At 37.8% G+C, this 10,242-nt stretch overlaps 1 pseudogene; it reads left to right on the forward strand.

The window, feature by feature from the left end:
• LOC127650123 (E3 ubiquitin/ISG15 ligase TRIM25-like) overlaps positions 1-3,214 on the forward strand; it is a 78,573-nt pseudogene extending 75,359 nt beyond the window's left edge.
• The last annotated feature ends 7,028 nt before the right edge of the window (positions 3,215-10,242 follow it).

Genomic DNA, 10,242 nt, shown 5'->3' on the forward strand with positions numbered 1-10,242 from the left:
AAAACAACAGGGAGAGGCCATAAGGGATGAGAGGGAATTGACTAGTGAAAGAAATGAAGAGACAGAGGGAGTGCAACATAGAGACCACCAAGCCAAAGCAGCAGAGACAGAAGAGAGCTGTTCAGACTTAGGGGATGAGGACACTGGTCCTAATCAGTTAAAGCTGTCTCAATACCCTCATACTCAGTTTGGCACACAAAAAAGAGCCTTTCAAGAACCATTTTTTGTAAATAATTTACAGAAGATGAATTACATTTTGTTGTCCAAGTACCTGTTACTTTGTTCAATGACAATAAAGTTGAATCTAATCTAACCAATCTGATGACTGTTGATACAAAAGGAGGCACATGGAGTTAACGGTCAGGAAAAGCAGCTGAGTGAAGAAGGTTTTGTGTTTGTTACAGGGGGCTGTCTGTGTGAACTCTCACAATTAAGCTGGTGCTCTGAAAAGGTCTCAAAAAAAAAAAAAAAAAAAAATCTGGATTTTGGAGTTAGTTGAACCAATGTTAAAATGATAAAGTTATTTTTCAATAGACATATTTTTTGTTTTTGTGTGAAAAGAGGGTGGGTGGTGACAGTGGGGCTCATTGGGTGCTCAGCACCCCTAAAGCTCTGGCCCTAGAATCGTCCCTGGTCTCTGGTATAAGTAAAATAACACTTTGTTAACCATTTATTCATTATTTTAAAGTGAACATCTGAATGAAATTGCTCCGTCATTAGCCTCTGTTTAGAAACACATTTCACCGCTTTGTTAAAGACATTTTGTTAGAGCTAAACCCTGTTTGTTAACTAATGTCATTCAATATCCACTGTTTAGAAACACATTTTAACCTCTGGTAAAAGTAAAAAAGTAAATCCTTATACCAAGTTTTTCACCAAGCATTGCACCCCATTAAAGACGCATCATTTAAACACGTTTTAAACCTAATAACCACTTTTTATGTTCTACAATAATAATACAAATAAAATGACCCCATACCCATTACTTTATCATTGTTTTTGAAAAAATATCTCAATGAATACATCAATGAATTATTTAATCAATCACTATTTTTTAGTCTGAGTTGAGAGAAAACAATTCTTATTCCATTATTTTTGTCATCTCAGTTTTCCATTAAACATTGTACATCATTAAAGATTAATATTTTGTCTACTCTTTTTAAATACACAGATGGGCTCGGCTACAGCACAGGGATATCAGAACAGCTAACCAAACACTTCATACTACTTCCTGTACAGAACAGCTGACCAAACAATTCATATCACATCCTGTACAACTGCTGGAGGTAGGGTGGGGAGGGGAGGGGAGGGGGACAGGAAGCAAAGGTCAAAGGTACACCAATTATGTCATCAATCATAACCCATCAATCGTTTTTGTCACAAGGTATATCATATTTACTACTCCCAATCACTTCCATAGTATAGAAAAAAAAATACAATGGAAGTCGACGGGAACCCAAAACTATTTGTTTACCAACATGCTTCAAAATATCTTCTTTTGTGTTCTGCAGAAGGTCATACAGGTTTGGAATGGCATGAGTGAGAGTAAATTATTATTATATTATTTTTGGGTGAACTCTCCTTTTAATCTGACTGCCTGTGTCTGGTAGATGCTCTGACCTGTTGGTGGTCCTGAAGTCTGACCACACTGACTCTGACTAGCCTCAGCTAGGGAGCTGCTCTGGGGTCCAGTGGTGATGCAAGGGCTGGGGTCTGTTTGTACCTGATCTGCCTGTTTGTGCTTCTTTAAAAAGAACTCTCCCTTTATATGTGTGTATTACTAGCGCAGATGTAATCGTAAGGATTGTTATGCTAAATTGCGAAACGATCTCTCTAATCTGATTAACCTGTAGCTTATTGGAGCCTTATTAACTCACACAGTGTCTCATAAAATGTATTCAGCAAACAAACATGATGTTAAACCTTAACTTATTTCAAATATGACGTTTTCTTATTCTTCTGTATCTTGCAACTATATTCTCTTGTCCTCGGCTCGTCGTCCGTTTGAAAACTGCGCATGCTGCCAGCGAACATAAAAAAAAACTCTTCTTTTGACAAGAGGTTAAATGAGATGTCAGTCAGCATCAGCTACTGCCAGTAGCGAATAAAAAGTTGGGGTGGCACCCAGGGTGTCCAATCAGATGTCAGGGGTGTCCAGTGCCACTCCGGACACCCCTCTGGCTCCGCCTCTGTCTGTAAAGCAAATTTTAAAAAGAAATGTATGCTCTATAAATAAAGGTTGACTTGATTTGACTTATTATTTATTTGTTTAACAGAAAACTTGAAGGAGACACAGAAAATATTCCAGCAGAGAATCCAACAGAGGGAACAATATGTTGAGAAGCTGAGAGAGGCTGTGAAGTCTCATACGGTAAGTTTTAAGAAGTTTGAGGATTAAGGATTCTCCTCCAGTGCTGGAGCTCTTTCAGTCCCACTGAAGCCCACTGTGTCCCTCAGGATGTGACACTGTTTACACCTGGTAATAAGAAGCATTTTGGGTGATATGATCACATGTGGTCATGCGAGACACATCACTGCTTACACCTGGTGGTCCCTCATATGCATGTGCTGTGACCACTTGTGTTTGGATTTCTGATTTCATGATGGCATACATCAAACTATAGGTCAGTGTATTATTACATGAAGATGAAGAACAAAAATGTTATAAAAGACTTAGAAAGTGCTAAATAACCCAGTGCACTGCTTCTCACAGAAAAAGTTTAATTTAATCAAATGCAACATTTAATTTAGAATTCACCTTTATTATTCACTGACCACTTTTGAGTGGATAAACCAAAACATATCTAAATAAATACCAGGTGTAAGTGGGGTCTGTGTGAGGAACATGAAGAGCTGATTGTAATGTGTGTGTTACAGCATTCTGCAAAGACAGCAGTGGAGGACATTGAGAGGACCTTTAATGAGCTGATGCGCTGCATTGAGGGAAGCCGCTCCGAGGTGACTCAGCTGATCACAGATCAGGAAAAGGATGCAGTGAGTCGAGCAGAAGGACTTTGAGCAACTGGATCAAGAGATTGCTGATTTGAGGAGGAGAGATGCTGAGCTCGAGCAGCAGTCACACACAGATGACCGCATCAATTTCCTACAGGTAACAGAACTTGAGAAAAACACACCGTCCAGCGTTATGGCAAGAGCAGAGTCCGGCATTGGAACTGCAAGGGTCGGCACCCTATGGAGACAACTAGCATACTAATATGAACTTTCATCTAACTCGAACGACCTGGCCCCATTTGAGCTGGATGGGAGAGGACCAAAGGGAACTAATCTTGTTACCATGATGTGGGCAGCGAGTCTGGACCCAGTCTAAGGTCTAGCTTGAGGTGTTTTTGGCACAATGTTGCTTATAATGTCTTTAATTGCATGTTGGTGTCCTAACCAGGGACCTTGGTTTGTTGAGTTTGTTGTGGTGTGTGGACGATGCTTGTTCCAGGCCATCTTCTATGGATTATTTTTGTGGGCTGGTGCTGGATTGGAGCATGACAACAGGTCTGCCACAACATTTCCAGGTGTAAACTGCCATTGAAAATTATATTGATGTTGTATGACTGCCCAGCGATAGAGGCATAGAGGTCAGTGACATGTGGCTGTTGTGCACATTAACATGGTGAGGGCTCATTGGTCCATCCTGAATGTAAAAGTATGGCAATACAGGAACATGTGCCAGCGTTCACAAGCCTACATGCATGCCGAGGTTTCTCTCTCTCCAATCGAATATGTTTGCTCTGATGGGCTAATAGCCAGGGAACTGACCACCACTGGTTTCTCCATTCCATTATGCAGACTGCACCCACAGATGTGTTAAATGCATCACAGGTCACCATTGTGGGGCTATACTGTAGCTAGATTGAAGTGAGCTAGGACTAGTGCTGAATTAGGCTTCTTTTCAATTTATTTATTGAAAAGAATTCTGAATATGGGTCAGAAATTTTATTGCAGAGGATTTATCCCATAGACTGCCAATCTGAAATCCACAAACTTAATGAAAGAAACTGCAAACACATTTCTAAGTAATTTCTGTTAATGCAGAGTTGTGAATACCTTTTTCAGGTACTCGCCGTGTGATGACATAAGTGCGAAAGCTTTTTTCCAGGGGGTGCTGCAGTTTAGGCAGATGATCTTCACATCATGTACGCTCAACAAGGGCATCAGAGAACGACGTGTTCACCTGGGGATCATGTCTATCAATGTACACACACACACACACACACACACACACACACACACGTTGGTACAGCTATCATTATGAGGACTCTCCATAGACATAATTATTTTTATAATGTACGAACTATAGATTATATTTCCTAATGCTAACACTAAACCTAACCCTCACAAAAAACTTTCTGCATGTTTTCATTTTTAATAAAACATAATTTAACCACTTAAATCACACACACACACAATAACAAAACGCAATGTAATATTTTCACCAGCAATTAAGTAATTCAATAAGCCAGCCAAAGCATTAGTTTCATTCTACCAAGTTCAAAACTGTTGTCATGTCAGTGTGAATGAGAAATAACCATAAACATAATATAATTATTTAGACAAAATAGCTATTAAAATGAACACATAGGCTGAAATATTAGGCTATAATGAAATGTCCTACCTATTTCTTGAAGACCCCAAATGTGGCCTTGCGCTCAGGGGTATTGCTAATAAATGTCTTCATGAGATTTTCAATATCCAAGTTGTCAACGATCTCCTTGTATGTGTGCATTAATCCAGAATGTGTGAGTCCGTATTCAGCCATAGCGAAAGTGTAAAGTGTTGCATCAAAATACTCTTCTTTATTCATTAAGACGACTGTCAAAACAATCGTCATATTATTTAGTAAAAGTATAAAAATATCTCAGCGATGAGCTTCTGTAAGGCTGTAACATCAAGATGTCGTAAAAATCATAGAACTCTGCAAGAACCAATAACATAAAACTCCTACACAGATGAGCATCTCCACCTGAGTCAACGCATCCTACTGAGCAAGGACCACAAATCTCATATCTGACCTCTATCTCATCTCATGCCAATTTAGGCCGATTCTCCTAAAACTCACTCATCTGTTCTCTCCCCCCCACCCCTTGTCTCCCCCACAAGGCACACACACAGACACACAAAATGTATATGTGAAAATGTAACAAAGAAAACCATGAAAACAAATAATGTAACTAGGCATGTTTGGTATTATTTAAAATGTCTCAGTGTGACTGGTATATTGGTCTCTTTCCCATGTTGGTAAAGTTAATGGTAACAAAGTTATTAAGTCTTTGCCATATTATATATAATTCTGGAGGTCTGTCCCCATCTCTGCCTGTATGTTAATGAGGTATGTCCCCTCATTAACTTCAGATGAACAGCATTAGTTAAGTAAAAGGCTAAATGACGAACCGAGAACCTATAATAGGACTTAGCCAAGTAGAATTAAATGGGAATACTAAGAGTAGGACCGAGAATCTGTGAAACAGAACTTGATTGGCTGGGGCTAAACGGTGAGTCGAGAATCTATAATAGAACTTTGCTAAATAAGACTAAATGGGTAAAACCGAGAACCTATAGGGACTTAGTCTAAAACTTACTAATATCTGAAATTGATGAGTTTATAGTTAAATTACCTGCGTCCAGCCAGCACAGGACCCAAAGCCTCTGAAATCAATCTCCAAAAACATTGTTTTCTCAGGTACAAAAATCACTAAATAATCCACAAAATAACATTAGCCTTCAACATGCTCCAAGTGATCAAGAGTTGAGGGTGTTCCAGTTAAGCCCTTTGCACGTCTTCCGCCAGTAGTGGACACTCACGCAACATAAGCAGTGACATACATACCAGTCCATGAGACGGAGTGAAGTTTGCAAGGGAAGGGGATACAAATTGAATGGAATGCAGCCATGGTTTCAGACTGGTTGAGGAACAGAGCGAGACCAGTTGAGTGCTGAATGGAGGCTGAGCTCATCTGGGCTCTGAGCAGATGTGACTTTTGTAGTATGTGCCTGACGAGCTTCATTTGCTTCAACTGTGCCCAATTATACGATGCTCCTTCCAATCTGAACACTATAGGCTCTGGTATACATATGGCTGGCTCAGCACATGTCTTTACATTTCTATGTTCTTTGCACATTCTTTATTATCAAAACAATGTACAAGAAAGTTCACATTGTGTAAGTGGAAAATACTAGAATGTGTTGCTTTAGAGAGGTCATGACATGCATATTTTTTATTAAGTTGTCTTCCTTGAGGTTCACTTATAATGTTTTGCACAGAAATAGTTATAATGTAGAATTACATGACCTTTTGGGTCATTGGCCATTGTCTGAAACACTGTTTTCTAAGTACTTCACCTTTAAGACACACCTACTGTTATGATTGACTAACATAGTTGAAAATCAAATGCCCTCCCACCATTACAACTGGAACTGTATCTTCCAAGAATGAAAACTCGCAAGCAATTTATGAAATCTCATAAAAGCACTCAGTCCAGGCAATTATTGATATGAACATTTGTCCCAGTTTATGTACGCAATCAAACTACAACAGTTGTTCAATTGAAATATGAATAGAAAATGGAACAAAATCATCACAATTTTTCTCCCCAATACTTATCAGGTATACAGATTTGGTGATAAAATAATGCTATTTAAACAGCGAAAATAGTCGAACACAAGCTGGGAATGTGAAGGGTTAATAAATGTGCTTCCAGCTGTAGGGCGAGTGTTATAAGCGACGTTTGAACCAGGGATTCCCGTCTCATCTCCCGGCTTCAATGCGCATCCTGTATCAGGAAATAAGCGATGATTTGCCTGTGGACCAGGGGAGGGGATATTCCTCATTCGTTTTGCTGGACATCAAGGCTAATATGAGACAGATGAGAAAGCAGCCAGCCATACTGCTATGTTTTTTACCATTGTTATTCATTGCGTAACACTTTCAGTGCTGCAGTATTTTTTTTTTTCAGAATATGAGACTCAATATTTTGTAAACCAGTGAAAGAAAAACTACAATTACAATTGTTTAATTATTAAACTACTATTACAATAGTTAATATTTTAAGATGGTACTCATGATGAAACACTGTAGCCACACTCCTGTTGTCAGAAATAAACCCATGGTAAATGAAACTTTGAGGGTGTGCAGTGACCAGAAAGACACTGGACATGGGCAAAGATTAGTTTAGCTACTTTTGGCAGCTGACATCTTTTAAGAATGGTTATTTTCCTTAACTCTTCCTCGGTCTTCTGTAGTTCTAATACTTAAGCAGAATAATAACCCAGAGGAATGTGGCAATGGGACGCCTGTAAGCCTTCTAAACGCTGACATTAAATTGCTCCTTAAGTAGCTGGTGTGCCATCTGAATTCTTGTTTACTTAAAAGAGTTTCTGAAGACCAGATGGATTTATTAGGGATTGGTAATGAATTATTGATAAATATTCCATAATTATTGGCTTTTAAATATTGTTCTCTCTCTCCAACCACCTCTGAGATTATTTATTTACTATACTGGAAAGGTTTATTTTTGGCTTGTATTTTACCTCTTGGATACGGCTTCTATACTCTGCCCCTGCTGCAAACGTGAGAGCAAATTTTCAAGGCCCCAGTGTTTCTTCCTTACCAGAGGTACTTTTCTATCCTTTATCACCTATTACAACCTCTCCATAGCTCCATAGGGGCGGTTAGTGAGTTGTCCACTAATCGCAGGGTTGGTGGTTTGATTCCAGGCCCACGCGACTCAATGTGCCGAAGTGTCCTTGGGCAAGACACTGAACACCAAGTTGCTCCCAATGGCAGGCTAGCACCTTGCATGGCAGCTCTGTTGTTACAGGTGTGTGAATGGGTGATTGAGACGCAGTGTAAAGTGCTTTGAACAACAAAATTCTAAATTGCATAAAAAGGTGCTATATAATTGCAGACCATTTACAATTTAAAAATCTCACAGCATTTCTCAGGGATGTTTTTAGGGGAGGTATGTCATTGTGTTTCGCTCAACATCTGCTGACCCCATTCATTCGGTTCAAAATATTTAAAAAAATCTTAACACCTTTGGAACCTTTTCAGATACAAGCATAAAATGTTTTAATGGAATGCTCCAAAATCCATCTGCTCAATACAATTGAAGTGGAAAAATGCATTTTTGATATCAAGTATGTAATTTGTACTAGTGGAAATGCCAGTTTTTCAACAATTGAATTCTAACTAATAAAAATGCTAATTTTTGATATCAGTCATTCGGTTTTCACTAGTGACCATTTTAATTTCTGATATGTGTAATGTAATTGTACTAGTTAGTAAGTCTTTTTAGAATACATTGTTTACTCCAAATAACTGATATCTGAAATACCAGTTGTAACTTGTTGAAATACATTTACAGATATCAAGAATGACCATTTTCACTAGTGAAAATGTATTTCTTGAATCAGGAATTGATTTTTACTAGTCAGAAGTACATTCTTGATATCAAGAATTACAATTTTGACAAGTGAAAGTCGAATTGTTGATATCTGCAATTACCTTTGCATAGTTTTGGCTGTGAGACATGTAGTAACTGAATTGTTGATATAGTTAAAATGCTAATCCTTGATATCAGGAATGTATTTTTTACTAGTGGAAATGCAAATTGTTGATATCAGTAATTACATTTCCACTAGTAAAAACGTGAATTCTTGATATCAACAATGACGTCATCACTCGCGGAAATACATTCTTGATATCAAAAATGGGATTTCAACAAGTTAAAACTGTCATTCTTGATATCTGTAACTGAATTCTTATGTGTTAAAAAGGAATTGTTACATGTTAAAATTTTATTTTTACTAGTTAATATTGTCATTTCAGATATCATAAATTCCTTTTTGGACATGTTCATACTGAGTACTTACGAGTTCCTTAAGTACACTTATTTTTCATATCAACACCACAAGGTGTATATTATTTTTATATTTAATTACATTGTAAGATATTGTAATGTGTATCAAGATATGTCACAGCAGTTTCAGGACCGATGTGGTGTTAGTAGATTAGTCCCATCTACTGTTTGGAGCATCATTTCTTACCTTTGTTTGCTCCTTTAGATTTAAAATGTGTTGTTTTTACATCAATTTCGGTTCCATGTGTTAACATTATAATGCAGTAGGTTTCATGAATTCATTTGTCATGATTTTTTAACAGCATTTATTAATCACTGTTAATGTATATTTTATGAACTAATGTTAAATGTCCAAACTTCTAATTTTAGAAATATATTAGCAAGTGTTGAAATTAACATTAACCAAGATTAACAAATACTGTTAAAGTATTGCTCATTCTTTTCCAAGTTAACTAATGTTACCAAATGAACATTTATTGTAAGGTGTTTCCCATTTGACTATATTATATGTGATCATTTGATTTCCCTCCTGTTCACAAAGTTACAAAGAGTACTTTAAAAAAGACACAAAGAATGGGCATTTAGGCTGCGTCTCATTTCTCCCCCTTACCCCTTACCCTTACCCTTACCCTTACCCCTCCCCCTCGGTTTTGCGCGTTCATGTGAGGTGAAGTGGCGTCTCAATTCTCATTTTGATTAAGGGCTAGGGCCAAGGCATAGGGCTACATAGCCCTTGAAACGAAGTTTGCGGAGGACTACACTTCACTTACAACGTATGATTTTCTCAAAAGAACAGGTGTTCTGACGATTTGTGCTACCCATCGATATGTGCTACTTACTGGTTATGCACATGTGCAGACTCACAGTTTTGTTCTGCGTTACCACGCCCATAAATCTATGCATCCTTGCTGTGGAGACTTGACGGTGAACATTGCAATATCTTTAATCCTTTTTTTATTACATAATTTGACATGTGAACGTGTAAATGTTAGCATGCACACCTTATTTTCAGCATAATATAGCAATTAGCTATTTGTGCAACATATACGTGCAAAAAGTGCCAGAGTGTGTGTGAAATGTGTACAAAGTAGGTAGCAGCACTTGACACGTAAGTAATCAGAATGTGCTAATGTTCATGTAGTGTGATATGGCGTGAGGCTTTAAAATAAATAAATAAATGTACTGTTTTGCCAGATTCAGAGTACTTTCATCATTTATTTAGTTTAAAAAAACTGGGAGCATTATTTGATAGGGCACGTTGGTCTATCAAAATATGCAACTCCTGACATCTTAAAGATGCTATTACAGAATATGCTGCTCCTGACATCTTGAAGGCATAATTACAAAATATCTCAACATACTCTCCATATTC

This window comes from Xyrauchen texanus, chromosome 10 (genome assembly GCF_025860055.1).
Source record: "Xyrauchen texanus isolate HMW12.3.18 chromosome 10, RBS_HiC_50CHRs, whole genome shotgun sequence".
Classification (NCBI taxonomy): domain Eukaryota; kingdom Metazoa; phylum Chordata; class Actinopteri; order Cypriniformes; family Catostomidae; genus Xyrauchen; species Xyrauchen texanus.